General features: G+C 40.2%; 1 protein-coding gene and 2 pseudogenes across 3 annotated transcripts in view; 1 reads left to right on the forward strand and 2 right to left on the reverse strand.

Moving 5' to 3' along the window:
* RGS20 (regulator of G protein signaling 20) overlaps positions 1 to 15,983 on the forward strand; it is a 128,423-nt gene that overhangs the window by 65,269 nt on the left and 47,171 nt on the right. The gene's annotated exons all lie outside the window — the stretch shown is intronic.
* On the reverse strand, positions 3,035 to 3,923 carry LOC136328517 (small ribosomal subunit protein uS2 pseudogene; annotated as a pseudogene).
* LOC136328585 (large ribosomal subunit protein uL6 pseudogene) lies at positions 5,204 to 15,925 on the reverse strand (annotated as a pseudogene).

A 15,983-nucleotide genomic window follows, 5' to 3' on the forward strand; every position in this document is an offset into this window, starting at 1 on the left:
GGATAGAATCCTGGATGAGTGTTCACCAGCATCTGTGCCTCTTTTACTTGGGTATTTTTTTTGTTTAAAATTAGTTTTACTAATTTTTTAACTCAGGTTTAAATTAATATTCTGCTTTTGATGAAATCTTACAGCTGTCAATTTCATTTGCAAATAGTTTCAGCTTTTCGGGCCAAAAGAAATGTCAAAAATTGGTTGGAATGTCTAAACATGTAAGTGCATGTAGTTGTTTATAAAAAATATGTGCATTCTCACCGGGAACAGCATAATGTATTGGAAAAAATGACACTGTGTATGTGTGTTAGCAGTTTGTAGCATTCTATTATTAATGAGTCATGTGACCATGGACAAATCATTTGAACTTCCTTAGCCTAAGAGGTAAATAGATTAGATCATGTTAAAGTAAAAGTAAACATTAATACTGAAAATATTATCACATTACTGTATTTTAAAATGCATATATCTGCATTGAGCTGACAAATTTCTGACATAGTCACTTGGATTGAAAGGCTGGTATATAAAGAAAGCATATTGGATTGAAGTCTTGGTGACCTGAGTTACAGGTCATCTGTAACTTCGGAGAATGAGTTGAGCCTCTTTAAACCTTGTTTTATTTTTCACCTGAAAAGTGGAAATAATAACTGCCTTTCCTAGCTCACAGAGTTGTGAGAAGAAAGAAATGAGGTATAAGAGACATACAAACATTTCTTGTAATCTGTAAAACCGTATAAAAAATATAAAGCATTGTTCTTATAATTAGCCTTAAAGATTGTTCATAAAAGTGGAGCTTTCAAATATGATAATAATGTAACCATTTTTTCAATAAATAGTACAGTAAAAGAACTAGAAAAAAAACCCTATGGCATAACCAAAGTATAAGAATTGTTTTATATGAGATATAATGTTAAAACAAAGTGTCTATTTTTGTTTCAAATGTTCATTCATTGAACAGATTTTTTTCTTACCATCTACTCTGTTAAGCACACAAGTTCCACTCCTCGGTCTGCTTAGCTTCAGAGTGATAGCTGATACTACCCGTAGGCATTAAAAAATTACATAAGTTGTTGTTAGAAATCCTAACAGTAGTAAGGTGACATTTAAAGTGATTTTGATTTGCATTCCCTTATGATTAGCAATGTAGAGCACATTTTTATATACCTGTTAGCCATTTATATATCTTCTTTGGAAAAATTTCTCAGCCCTGGCCAGTTGGCTCAGTGGTAGAACATCGGCCCCGCCTGTAAAAGTTCTAGGTTCGATTCCTGGTCAGAGCACACTGGAGAAGCCATCATCTGCTTTTCCATCACTCTCCCTCTCTTTTTTTTCTCTCTCTCTGTTTCTCTTTCTCTCTCCTTCTCCCACTGCCATAGCTCATTCGAGTAAGTTGACCCCTAGGCACTAAGGGTGGCCTCACTTCAGATGCTGATATAGCTCAGTTGCCAAGCAATGGAGCAATGGCCCGAGATGGGCAGAGCATCACCCCATAGGGAGCTTGCCGGGTGGATCCTGGTTGGGGCACATGCAGGTGTCTGTCTCTTTGCCTCCCCACCTTTCATTTGATAATAATAAAAAAAAGAAAGAAAAATCTCTCTTCAGATGTTTGGCCCATGTTTTAATATATATATACATGTAATTTTTTTTTTTGCTGTTTAGCTATGAGTTCTTTGTATATTTTGAATATTAATATTTTTGATGATCTATACAGAATTTGAAAATATTTTCTTCCATTTTCTATGTTCAGTTTTTGTTGAGCAGAAAATTTTAGATTGACGTAGTTTCACTTATTTTTGTTTCTGTTTTGGTGGGGGTGGGTTATTTTGGTATTGTTTGCTTTTGGCTTCAAATCCAAAAAGTCATTGCCAAGACTAAAGTCCAAAAGCTTATCCTTTCATGTTTTCTTTTAGGGTTTTTATGGTTTTGGGTCTTATGTTCCAGTCTTTAATCCATTTCAAGTTAATTTTTATATATAGTATATATATATGGGCACAGTTTCATTCTTTTGCATGTGGCTATTTAGTTTTTCCAAAACCGTTTATTGAAGGGACTGTTCTTTCCCCATTGTGTATTTGAGGCCTCCTTGTCATCAACTAATTGACCATGTATCTATGGGTTTATTTCTGAGCTTTCTACTCGGTTCCATTGATCTATTTGTCTATTTTTATGCCAGGACCATACTACGATCATTACTAGAGCTTTGTGATAAAGTTTGAAATCAGGAAGTATAATACCTCCAGCTTTGTTCTTTTTTCCTCAAGATTGCTTTGACTATTCATTGTTTTTTGTGGTATCATACAAATTTTAGAAATGTTTGTTCTATTTCTGTGAAAATCTGACTTTGGGATGGTGGTTGGGACTGCACTGAATTTGTAGATTGTTTTGGGCAGTATGGACAATTTAACAATATTAATTCTTCTAACCCATGGGCATGGAATATCTTTTTTTTATATTTCATTTACTGATTTTACAGAGAGAGGAGATAAGGGGAAGGAACAAGAAGTATCAACTCACAGTTGCTTCATTTTAGTTGTTTATTGCTTGCTTGTCGTATGTGCCTTGATTGGGCAAGCCCAGGGTTTCAAACCAGGCACCTCAGAGTTCCAGCTTGACACTCTAACCACTGCACCACCACAGGCCAGGCAGTATCTTTTCATTTATTTGTGTCTTCTTCAGTTTTTTTTTTTATCAGTATCTTCTAGTTTTCAGTGTGCAGGTCTTTCACCTCTGTGGCTAAATTTAATGCTAAGTATTTTTTATGCTATTGTAAATGGTATTATTTTCTTAATTTTCTTTTTGGATAACATTATTAGTATATAGACATGTATCTGATTCTTTTTAAATGTTGATTTAGTGTTCTGAAATTTCACTAAAATAATTTATTAGTTCTAACAGATTTTTAGTGTCATGTCTACAAAATCATCACCAAACCAGATGTCATGAAGATTTACTCCAAGCTTTTATTTCTTTTTTTTAAATAAACTGTTTATTTTATGTCAGCCTTATTTCCATTCTGTTCAAGAGTTTGTGGAAGAACAGCTTATGACCATTCAGTGGGTGTTGGTAACCATTCAGTGGCCTGCGCAGCGGGAGCTGCAGACCAGTTTCCTGTAACAGGCTGAGCACTCCAAGCTTCAGTAGGGAACTGCTGAACAGGCACAGAGGGCGCCTCCATGCCTTTAGACCAGTCTGCAACGTCAGGTTGAGCATCAGTGAACTCGAGAGCTGGAGCAGTCCATTCACCCTGAAACTCTTCCTTGTTCACAGCCTTTTCCGCAGTGGCTCACTTTTCCTTTTCAATCTCTTCAGGATCTCTGTAGAAGTCGAGATCAGCCATGACCTCCCATGGGTGCTCACAGGAGATGGTGCCATGCATGTGCAGTACTTCCTGGGCCAGCACCCACTCCATCAGACCCACTGAGTGAGCCCCTTATTGTTGTAAATGATGGCAATGTCCAAATAGAGCAGAGGAGAGTCTGATCACAGAGCAGTGGTAGGCAGGTTAACATAATCACCTCTGTGAGAGGCTGATGGTCAGCCCTGGAATCAGTAATCACCAGAAGTCTCTGCTCACAGAAGGCTGCCTGGATCTGGTGAGTGACAATTCTAGGAGTGAAGCGACTGGCAATAAGGATGGCTCCACTGACAGCAGCAAACTTCACAGCTCACTGACCAGCGTTCTTGGATGATGTGACACTGACATCAGTGGGGTTTGCAATGGTATCAATGACAACAATGGCAAGAGCTGCCAGCAGAAGCTTCTCCCAGGTTCTCTTCAGATTTATGATGTAGATGCCATCACTTTTCCTTTTGTAGATGTACTGTCCCATTTGGAAGTCAAGGTTGTTGCCACCTAAGTGGGTTCCTGCTGCAAGAAATTTGAGGACGTTCTCCTCCTTCATTGGCAGGACATCAGGGGCTCTGGACATTGTGAAAGCTTCTCTTCAAGTTACATGGGCACTGAAAACAACACCTACAGACTCTTTCTTTGGGTAGTAGGGAAAGAATACTCCAAGGTTTTCTTCCAAGAGTTTTATAATTTCAGCTCTTAAATTTATATCTATAATCCACTTGAGTTAATTTTGTGTGCAGTATGAGAGGTGGGGATCTAATTTTATTCTTTTGCGTGTCAATATCCACTTATGTCAGCACCATTTGTTGAAAAGACTATTCTTTCTCTTATTGTTTTAACCTCTTTGTCAAAGATCAGTTGACCTTAAATATGAGTTATGTCTGCATTCTCAGTTGAACAGCTCTTATGACAGTACAACACTGTCTTTTTTGTTTGTTGGTTTTTATTTATTAATTTGAGAGAGAGAAAATCATCAATCTGTTCCTGTATGTGCCCTGACAAGGGATTAAACTCAAAACTTTTTGCACGTGGGGACGATACCAACTGATCTTTCTGGCCAAGACAGTGCCATACTGTCTTAATTGCTATAGCTTTGTAATATAGTTTAGAATCAGAAAACTTTGTGTTCCTTTTTCAAAATTGTTATGACTACTCTATGTCTCTTTCATTTCCACATGAATTGTAGGATTAGCTTGTCAATTTTGGGGGGAAATACAGCTGGAATTTTTTTTTTGTATTTGTTTGGAGTGAGAAGCTGGGAGGCAGAGAGATAGACTCCTGTGTGCTCCCAACCAGGATCTACCCAGCATGCCCACCAGGGGGCAATTCTCTGCCCATCTGGGCCATTGCTCCTTTGCAATGGGAGTGATTCTAGTGCCTGAGGTGGAGGCCATGGAGCCATCCTCAGTGCCTGGGCCAACTTTACTCCAGTGGAGCCTTGGCTGTGGGAGGGGAAGAGAAAACAGAAAGAAAAGAGAAGGGGAAGGGTAGAGAAGCAGATGGACTCTTCTCCTTTTGACAGGGATCACACTGAATATACAGATCAACTTGGAGAGTATTGCAATCTTGATGATATTAAGTATTCTAATATATGAACATGGGGTTCTTTTAATTTATTTAGATATTTTTTTTCAATGTGTTTGGTGGTTTTCAGTGTACAAATGTTACACTTTTAAAAAAATTATTTCTAATTATATTTTATTCTTTAAGATGCTATTAGAATCAGACTTATATTCTTAATATAATTTCTAGAATGTTTATTGTCAATACATGGCTTTTATTGAATCTTTGAAGTACTACAAATAACTGAGGATTTATCTGGCATTTTGCTGTTTCTATAACTAGACAACTTAGATCTTATTCATCAGCCTGCTCAACTGTTCTTTTTTCAGAAACAGATACTATCCAAAATTTTTCTGATATCCTTGTTTTTAACTGTTGTGGCTTGCTGAATCAAAAGCAGCTGAATTTGATACAGCTCCAGTATAATTTTATTCAATAATTAACTTATCTTTCTGGGCTTGAGACACTGACCAAGTAATGCCTGACCTCATCTGAACCTTGTGGATGTAATTTTTTGCCCAGGAAATTTCTGATTTCAACAAGAGAACCATTCTCCTAAATAACAATATTGATGGGGAAGTGAGCACACACAGATCTCATTTTGTAATGGAAGCCCAATGTAACACCTTTGATCATGGTCTGTACGTATGACTGCAGATAGTATGAACAATAGCCAGTTTCTATTTCCCCACCATTTGTCAACCCAGAGCCTCTTCTTTTTTTTCCAAGGAGACTGAGTTCTTCATTGATGTGATTGAAGCCCCTCCACAGGGTACCTCTGGGGCCCTTCACAATAACTGTATGTTCCTTCAAAGTGATGTCTACATTTTCTAGAATGTCAACAGCCTTATTGCTTAGAATGGTCTTTATCCTTGCAGTAGATGCAGCAAAGAAAATTATTAAATTACTGACTATATTCTCTCTGGTGTAATTTACATCTCTGTGACCAATCTGTAACTACCAATTTGTACTTCTTAATCTAATTTTTTTACCATTTTCACCCAAATCCCCTACATTGGGGGATATTTTTGGTTTGTTTTTTTAATATTAAACTAACTTTGCACTTTTGGACTATATCACATTTGTTCATGGTGTATCTTTTTTATGTGTGGCTTGACTCAGTTTGCTAATTTTAGTGGAAGATTTTTGCACCTGTATTCCTAAGGGTTGATTATGATGTCTTTTCTGGTTTTAGTATCAGAGAAATACTGGTCTGTAAAATGACTTGGGAAATATTACCTTCTTTTCTATTTTGGGGGAGAGTTTGTGAAGAATTGGTATTAATTCTTTTTAAAATATTTTGTAGAGTTCACCAGTAAAGTCATTTCAATCTTGGCTTTTCTTTGTGAGATTTTTTTTTTTATTGCAAATTCAATATCTTTACATTTTTTTTCTTGAATCAATTTTGGAAGTTTGTGTCTTTCTAGGACTTTTTAAAATTTCATCTTAGTTTTCCAATTTGTTGAGATACAGTTGTTCATAGTGTTCCCTTTTATTTGTATTTGTACAAGAGCAGTAATATCTTCTCATTGGTTCTTGATTGTTTAATTTCCACATATTTTGAATTCCTCAAGTATCTTTCTTCTGACTTCTAAATTGATTTCTTTGTTATTGGAAAACATGCTTTGTATAATATTGATCATTTTAAATTTATTGAGGCTGCTTTATGGCCTAGCATAAGGTCTATTTTGAAGAATATTCCATGTGCACTAGAGAAGAATGTGTGTCCTGCTGACATGTGGAATGCTTTCTAGGTGTCTAATTATCTCTGGCTAGTTTAGAGTATTCTCGTGTCATCTATATCCTTACTATCTTATACCTACTGGTTCTAGTCATTTTTGAAAGAGGGTGTTGAATTCCACTACTATTATTGTTGAATTGTCTGTTTTTTTCCTTTAATTCTGTCAAGTTTTGCTTCATGTATTTGGGGGCTTTGATGTTAGGTGTTTATGTATTTATAATTGTTATATCTTCCTAGGAGATTGACCCTTTTTTCATTGTAAAATGTCCCCTCACCTCCAGTAACACTTGTGTTTAAATGCATTCTACTTTTTAAAAAAATTTATTGATTTTAGAGAGTGAAGAAGGGAGAGAGAGAGAGAGACAGGAACATCGATCCATTCTTGTATGTGCCCTGACTGAGGACCCAACTGGCAACCTCTGAGCTTTGGGTCAAAGCTCTAATCAATTGAGCTATCCGGCTAGGGCTGCACTTTACTTTTTATTAGCATAAGCACTCCAGCTTTCTTATGGTTGCTGTTTGCCAGATATATCTCTTTTCATCCTTTTGTTTCAATCTATTTGTATTTATTTATTGATTTTAGAGAAAGGAGAGAAAGAGAGAGAAAGGCAGAGGGCGGTGGGGGTTTGGAGGGGAGCAGGAACCGTCAGCTCGCAGCTGCTTCTCTTATGTGCCTTGACAGGGCAAGTACAAAGGATTTGAACCAGCAGTTTCAGCATTCCAGGTTGACACTTTATCCACTGTGCCGCCATAAGTCAGGCCTATTAGTATTTTTTTTTTTTTTTTTTTTGCATTTTTCTGAAGCTGGAAACAGGGAGAGACAGTCAGACAGACTCCCGCATGCGCCCGACCGGGATCCACCCGGCACGCCCACCAGGGGGCGACGCTCTGCCCACCAGGGGGCGATGCTCTGCCCATCCTGGGCGTCGCCATGTTGCGACCAGAGCCACTCTAGCGCCTGAGGCAGAGGCCACAGAGCCATCCCCAGCGCCCGGGCCATCTTTGCTCCAATGGAGCCTTGGCTGCGGGAGGGGAAGAGAGAGACAGAGAGGAAAGCGCGGCGGAGGGGTGGAGAAGCAAATGGGCGCTTCTCCTGTGTGCCCTGGCCGGGAATCGAACCCGGGTCCTCCGCACGCTAGGCCGATGCTCTACCACTGAGCCAACCAGCCAGGGCCCTATTAGTATTTTTTAATTCAAAGTCTGTCTCCTATAGACAACATACAGTTGAGTAAGGTTTTTATTCATTCAGTCTCTGCCTTTTGATTATATCCTTTAATCCACTCACATTTCATGTTATCATTGATAGGACTTAATTTACTTCTGCATTTTGCTTTTTGTTTTCTATGTTTCATGGATACTTTGTTTCTCTTTCCCTTCTTTGCTAACTCCTTGTCTTAAGGTGACATTTTTTAATGTAGCATTTTAAATTTAGTGATATATTTTATATTTGTTGAAATAATTTCTAATGACCTCTAGAAGCTCTCAGTGTACATCTTAGAGTATCATAATCAGCTTTGATTTATATTTATTTAATTCTAGTAATGTATAGAAACTTTACTCCTATATAGCTCCCTTTCCTCCCTGTTTTTATATTATTATACTATTAAGTGTATATGTTACTAATATGCTAATATGTTATTATTATTGCTTTCTATAATCCTATGTCTTTTTAAAAAGCAAGAGAAGGCATTGGCTTGGTTTTCAGTGGATAGAGTGTCCTTCCTACAAGCGGAGGTCATGGCTTTGATCCCCAGTCAGGGCACAGAGAAGAAGCAACTAATGAGTGTACAACTAAATGAAACAACTAAGTGGAACAATGAGTTGATGCTGCTCTCTCTCTCAAATCAACGGGGGAAAAAAATTCAAAAGCCAAGAGAAGAAACGAGAGCAGAAATTTATTCACAGGTTTTTTTTAAGGATTAAAATTCTTACCATTTCTGGTTCTCTTTATTTCTTCCTTTGGATTTTAGTTACCTTTTGCTGTCATTTTATTGCTCCAATACGGCTTCATTGCTTCCTCTCTCCTTTCTGTTATTATTGTCAAATATATTTTTATATGCTGTAGGTGCTATAGAATTTTATAGTTTGTTTTTATGATTGCTTTTTAAACCATTTAAGAAAAACAAATATTTAATCATACCGTGTTTTATTATTACCACAACACTTACCTTCTTACCTTTACTAGAGAGAGAGAGAATGTGTGTGTGTCTGTGTATGAATTACTATCTGATATCACTACTTTTTTTTTTAAGTTGAGAGGAGGGGAGAAAGTGAGGCAGACTCCTGCATGCGCCCCAAATGGGATCTGCCCAGCAACCCTCTCAGGGGCTGATGCTCAAGTACCAAGCTACTTATAGTGCCTGCGGCTGACACGCTCAAACCTACTGACCTATCCTCAGCACCTGGGGCCGTACTCGAACCAATCAAGCCACTGGCTGTGGGAAGGGAAGAGGAAGTAAAGAAGTGGGGGAGAAGCAGATAGTTGCTTCTCCTGTGTGCCCTGATCAGGAATCAAACCCAGGATGTTCATATGCTGGGCTGACACTCCATCCACGGAGTCACCGGCCAGGGCTGTCACTACCTTTCATACTGAAGAACTTCCTTTAGTGTTTCTCATAAAGCAGGCCTGCTTACAACAAATTCTGTCAGTTTTTGCTTATCTGGAAATATCTTTATTTTGCTTTCATTCTTAAAGATAGCTTTGCTGGATGTATGATACTTTATGTACAGTTTTGATCTTTTAACATTTTGAATATGTTGCCCCACCGCTTCTTGTTGTCTCTTATTTATGAGAAGTCAGGTAGCAATCTTTTTTTTTTTTGTATTTTTCTGAAGTTGGAAATGGGGAGGCAGTCAGACAGACCCCGCATACGCCCCACTGGGATCCACCCGGCATGCCCACCAGGAGGCAGTGCTCTACCTATCTGGGGTGTCACTCTTTTGCAACCAGAGCCATACTAGCGCCTGAGGCAGAGGCCACAGAGCCATCCTCAGCGCCCGGGCCAACTTTGGTCCAATGGAGCCTTGGCTGCGGGAGGGGAAGAGAGAGACAGAGAGGAAGGAGAGGGGGAAGGGTGGAGAAGCAGATGGGCGCTTCTCCTGTGTGCCCTGACTGGGAATCGAACCCGGGACTCCTGCACGCCAGGCCGATGCTGTACCACTTAGCCAACCGGCCAGGGCCTAGGTAGCAATCTTAATTGTGATTTATTTGTTCATAATGAGTCGTTTTTCTCTTGCTACTTTAAGATTTTCTTTTTATCTTTGGCTTACAACATTTGACTATATGATGTATTTGAGTGTGAGTCTCTGAGTTTATCCTACTTGGAGTTGAATGTTATGTGTTTTTCATCAAATTTGGGAAGTTCTTAGCCATTGTCTTCAGATATTTTTTTCTGCTCCTTGTGCAGAAAAGTATCAGCATAGTAGGCCTGACACCACTATTCTTAGTATCTTTCTAGTCCTGCTGGCAATTTGACTCTTGGCTGTTGACTGGGAAATTGACTCTCAAAGAAAGTATTTTCAAGGAACAGTTAATTGATAGCAGTGGTTCATTGTGCCTAGTGTGTTTGCACAAACAGTATGCTTTATGCTGAATACCTGCTTTCCTTCTGGATGTCTGGAGTTTTAGCATGTGCTAGCCAGAAGATGCCATTGGAACCCAGCCCCTGACAAAAATCTTGGATGTTGTGTTTCTGAGGGCTTCTTGGGCAGAAACATCACACACATTTTTTTTTTTTCTGAAGCTGGAAACAGGGAGAGACAGTCAGACAGACTCCCGCATGCACCCGATCGGGATCCACCCGGCACGCCCACCAGGGGCGATGCTCTGCCCACCAGGGGGCGATGCTCTGCCCCTCCGGGGCGTCGCTCTGCCGCGACCAGAGCCACTCTAGCGCCTGGGGCAGAGGCCAAGGAGCCATCCCCAGCGCCCAGGCCATCTTTGCTCCAATGGAGCCTTGGCTGCAGGAGGGGAAGAGAGAGACAGAGAGGAAGGGGGGGGGTGGAGAAGCAAATGGGCGCTTCTCCTATGTGCCCTGGCCAGGAATCGAACCCGGGTCCCCTGCACGCCAGGCTGATTCTCTACCGCTGAGCCAACCAGCCAGGGCTCACACACATTTTGATGTACTTTTGTTGCAGAGAGGTAGTGTTCTCTGTGTGATTACTCAGGAGAGGGAGAAAGCTGGAGGGAAGCCTGCACAGGGACTCCTCCAGTCTTAACCTGTGTCCTTTTCCCTTGCTGATTCTGTTGAATGTGGTCTGGCTGCATTTGTGCTTGTTATGACTAGTATCAGGGAGCTACCAACTCCTCTTAAATGCTTGCCCATTAAAAAACCTCTAATGTTTTCTACTATGCCCTTAGGCACAGACTTTTCCATGATCTGATCCAAATAAAGTAGGTTCGCTGCAGAGCAATTAGTGCTAAAGCCTACCCCCGCACCCCAAGGAGAACCCTAGCACCACTGCACCCAATCTGGGGGCAGGGGCAGCAGCCTGCTTCCCTCCCAGTTCCACCAGAGGTCTACAAACAAGCATGGAGGGAGGGCAGGGATGGCAGCCCAGGTCTTCACAGCTTGCTCCTCCCAGTGTGGAACCTTTGCCTTACCAGCAAGCTGGAGCTTCCACCTTACAAATGAGGACTAGGTGAGAAGAGGGTGGCCCATTCTTCTCAGCTATGCTCCAACGGAATAGAGGTTCTGCAACACAAAGCTAGAGAGGGATGAGAGATGCTGATTGCCTGACGCTCCGGATCAGAACTCTAAAGCAGAAACTGGGAGCAGGGTGGGGAGGACATCATGTCTTCTTGGCTACACTAGCCCAGAGTACAGTTTGTAACATACAGAATTGGGTGTGGGGAGGATGACTCAAATGCCACAGACTCTTACTGGCATTTAGTAGATTTCCTTATCTGGTTTTTTGTTTTGTTTTTTAGATTATAGTTATTCATTTTTAGAGAGAGATTGGAGAGAGAGAAAGAGAAAGAGAGAAAAGGGGGGAGAAGTAGGAAGTATTAACTCCCATGTGTGCCTTGACTGGGCAAGCCCGGGGTTTTGAAGTGGCGACCTCAGCATTCCAGGTTGACGTTTTATCCACTGCACCACCACAGGTCAGGTTGGTTTTGTTTTCTACTTTTTCTATTTTAAATAAAAATTATTTCTTTGAGCATTTTAATACTTATTTTTCATCTTCTTCCATAAAATTAAATTCATGTTCCAATGGGCAATTTTAATGATTTTTTTGTCTTTATATTTCTTTGTTTTGGAATTTTGGTTTGCATGTTAATTTTGAAGAAATTTTTTATTTCTTTCTTTTTTGTTGTTGTTGGTTATTTTTCTGTCTTTCTTAGTTTTCAACTATTTCTGTTATGATACATTAAGATTTCCTCCACAGGACCTCTGAGCATCCTACTAAAAACCACATGTTACAGTTACAATTCAGAATTTCTGCCGCATATGAGATTATCGAAGATTTGATCTGAGAGCCATTTGCTCACTCCTACAGTTCTTTACCTAGGACTACAGCTTTCTTAAGCCCTAGCAGAGGTCAGCCACAGTTGTTTTATATAACTTCTTTCTTAAGAAAGGGAAGATTCCTCTCAGTTTTTAAAACAGTCCCCCATTTTACCTGGAGCAATTTTAGTTTCCTATACCTTCCAGACTAATGGTGCCTTTGTCTGTTTCTGTGACCTAGAGCCTAGCCAGCCCACTCTGCCCATTCATTGACATTTTCATTTCCTTACTGGGTTTTGGATATACTTATCTTGTTTCTTTGCACACCCGTATCTTTATGGAATTCTCTTATCTGTCATTGCTTTCTCTTGGAACAGAGGGAGTAATCAGAACAGGAACTCATTTCCACAGTTTGACCAAGACTTCTGGAATCTGGATTCAAACACATTAGTCTTTAGTTTCCCAGTAACATTCAGAGCTGTCTAGATGTCTCTCTCTATAGAGTGATGGATGAAATGGATCAACAAGACACAGGGGCCAGTATTAAAAAAATATGAACCAGAGTGTGAATAGAGTAATGGTGAAGCTCATGGGAGGGTTCACAATGAGGCAAGAAAATGAAATCATGAGCCAGATTCTATGTGGGTTAACCAAATAAGGAAATTAAAACTAAATAAGACGTTTTATCTGGCCTTTGGTGGCTCAGTGGATAGAATGTCAACTTGAAAGACTGAGTTCACTGGTTTGAGACCTTGGGCTTTCCCAGTCAAGGCACATACAACAAGCAAACGATAAGCAATTAAAGTGAAGCAACTATGAGTTGATACTTTCTGTTTCCCACCTTTGTAAAGTCAATAAATAAAATCTTTTTTTTTTTTTGTATTTTTCTGAAGCTGGGAAATGGGGAGGCAGTCAGACAGACTCCCACATGCGCCTGACCGGGATCCACCCAGCACGCCCACCAGGGGGCAATACTCTGCCCATCCGGGCCTGTCACTCTGTCATGATCAGAGCCACTCTAGCACCTGGGGCAGAGGCCAAGGAGCCATCCCCAGCGCCCGGGGCATCTTTTGCTCCAATGGAGCCTTGGCTGCGGGAGGGGAAGAGAGAGACAGAGAGGAAGAAGAGGGAGAGGGGTGGAGAAGCAGATGGGCGCCTCTCCTGTGTGCCCTGGCCAGGAATCGAACCCGGGACTTCCGCACGCCAGGCCGACGCTCTACCACTGAGCCAACCAGCCAGGGCCATAAATCTTTTTTTTAAAAAAAGATAAATAAGATGTTTAAAGTCAGTCTCTAAAGTAGGTAACAGTGGTAGTACTGAAGAGTATTTTGAGTAGCACTTTGCTCTGACAGATGTCTTGTTATCTAGATGCACTCATAATCTACCTAGCTGTACTATGCAAAAAGAAGATTCTTCAAGAGCCAAAATTTGTCTAAAAAGTAACTCAGACCCTGGCCGGATGGCTTAGCGGTAGAGCATTGGCCCAGCTTGTGGAAGTCCCAGGTTCAATTCCTGGTCAGGGCACACAGGAGAAGCACCCATCTGCTTCTCCACCCTTCCCCTCTCCTTTGTCTCTATTTCTCTTTTCTCAACCTGCAGCCAAGGCTCCATTGCAGCAAAGTTGGCCCCAGCACTGAGGACGGCTCTATGGCCTCTGCCTCAGGCACTAGTATGACTCCAGCCACAACAGAGCAATGCCCTAGATGGGCAGAGCATCGTCCCCTGGTGGGCATGCCGTATGGCTCCCGGTCAGGCGCATGGGGGAATCTGTTTGACTGCCTCCCAGCTTCTAACTTTGGAAAAAGACAAAAAAAAAAAAAAAAAAAGTAACTCAGACTGTATAAATGGATTTGAGATTTGAATTGCCTCCAGGAAAATCTGTCCTCTCAAATATCCTGTGTTCAGGTTTAACACTTTTAGGGCCCTAAACTGTCCCCTGATGGTAGTATTCTGTTTCTAAGTGTTGCTGAAAATGGTTTTAAATTATGTTCTTTGAGGTTCCTGGTTCACCTTCACTGAAATTTTGCCTATAATTCTATACCCTTATGGAACAGAAGATCAGGTCTTAGGCTTTAAGAGCTAAGATTTTTTACACAAGACTTGATGCTTCATAATATTCCCAATGTATGTAACTCAATAATGACTATTTTCGTAATTTGGAAATTATGACAAAAATAAAGAGCTATTAATGGAATATACCCATAAAGTTTAAGTTTACCATAAAATAATAAGTAATTTTTTATCTAATTATGGTTAGGTAAATATTTTTTCTAACTAATGTCTACATTTGATTCCTAATTACTAAAAGAATATAATCAGGATTAAGAGTTTGCCTTGGCTTTTACTTGAACTTTAAAAGAATTCCTTAAATACCAGGTTTCTAGGAATTTCTAAAAGCCATGTTTGAGTAGGATTATCTCTTGGTTAAGATCTAAATATTTAATAAACACTAACCTATATCATTGCCATTTTCTCAAGCTACTTTTAAAATTCTGTATATTATAGAATAAAGCATCTGAGGTAGCTGACATTGGTTTTATATTCATCTCGCTTCTAAACCTCAGGACCCTCAAACAAAGACAGCTAGTTATTGGGGGATATGACATGTTCAAGTTATCCCAGTAGACACTGAAACTATGCCCACCAGTCTGTGCCAGACATGCACCAAAAGAGGAATGGAAGAGCCGTATCAAAGAAGTGCTGAGTCCATGCTCTCTAGAAAGAACAAATGGAAATGAAATGTGTATAGAGTTGTCCCACAGATTTGATGAAGGCAAAGTTAGAGATATGAAGTTTGTTTGGCTAATCTGATCATTTATTGATGTATGAAAGGACTGGCTGAATCAATATATTTGCCAAGGGCATAAATTTAAAATCTTGTAAATTGGTAACAGTCATTTAATATGTTGATTAGCTATTACACTAAAAAATTCTAAACATATATTTAATGACACTAAATATGCAACTCTCCCATTAGCAACTACGTTATTTTGTCTTTTAAAACAATCATGCAGTGATTTAAAGCATTTACTTCTTCCCCTTCTCCATAGAAATATTTATAATTAGGTGTGTATACATAGGTTGGTATTCCTTTTTTTTTTATTTTAGCAAGAGAGGGAGGGAGAAAGAGAGAGCAAGAGAGCAGGAGAGAGTGCGCAAGAAAATCAATTTATTCCTCCTGTATGTGCCCTGACTAGGGATTGAACTGGGAGCCTCTGTGCTTCTGGACGATGCTCTAACCAACTGAGCTATCTGGCCAGGGCTACATAGGTTGGATATGCACAAATATTTTCTTGGTCGGCTGAGCACATTTAGCTCCTACATGATATAAGTTTTTAATATGATTCTGTACTAACAGGACCCAGGGTCCTTTGAAGAAATAGCTGATTAAAGACTTGGCTGTTCCTTTCATTTGGTTTGTTGACTTTACCAGCTATTCCCATACTCATCTAAGCTGCAGACCAGGAATGATCTCCTCCTTTGCTGTAGGAAGAGTCCTCAGTATGCCCATAAGGAACAGAAGTGCTGATAATGTTTGTGAAGCAAATACTCTATTTTACTAAAAATCCACATTTTACAAAAATAGCATTTATCCAGATCTCTTGGTCCCTTCCCTAACCCAATAAAAGAAGAGGTATTGAGGGAGCTCTATTCCTTATGGTGGATCCCCCACCAAAACACTAGGGTTACCCTGAGAACCGCCAGGCCTCTGGTCTAGTGCGTTAGGAGGTGGGTTTAATAGAAACCCCTCTGGGGACCAACCCAGAGCACATGGAACCTTTCCAAAGCCCTCTTCACCATCTTAGGTAAGGGCCCTGCCAGAACCATGGACATACAGGCCCACAGCCTGAGTCCTAGCTGGAGGCATAGGTGGGCCCTATCTAGG

This window comes from Saccopteryx bilineata, chromosome 3 (assembly GCF_036850765.1).
Source record: "Saccopteryx bilineata isolate mSacBil1 chromosome 3, mSacBil1_pri_phased_curated, whole genome shotgun sequence".
NCBI lineage: Eukaryota > Metazoa > Chordata > Mammalia > Chiroptera > Emballonuridae > Saccopteryx > Saccopteryx bilineata.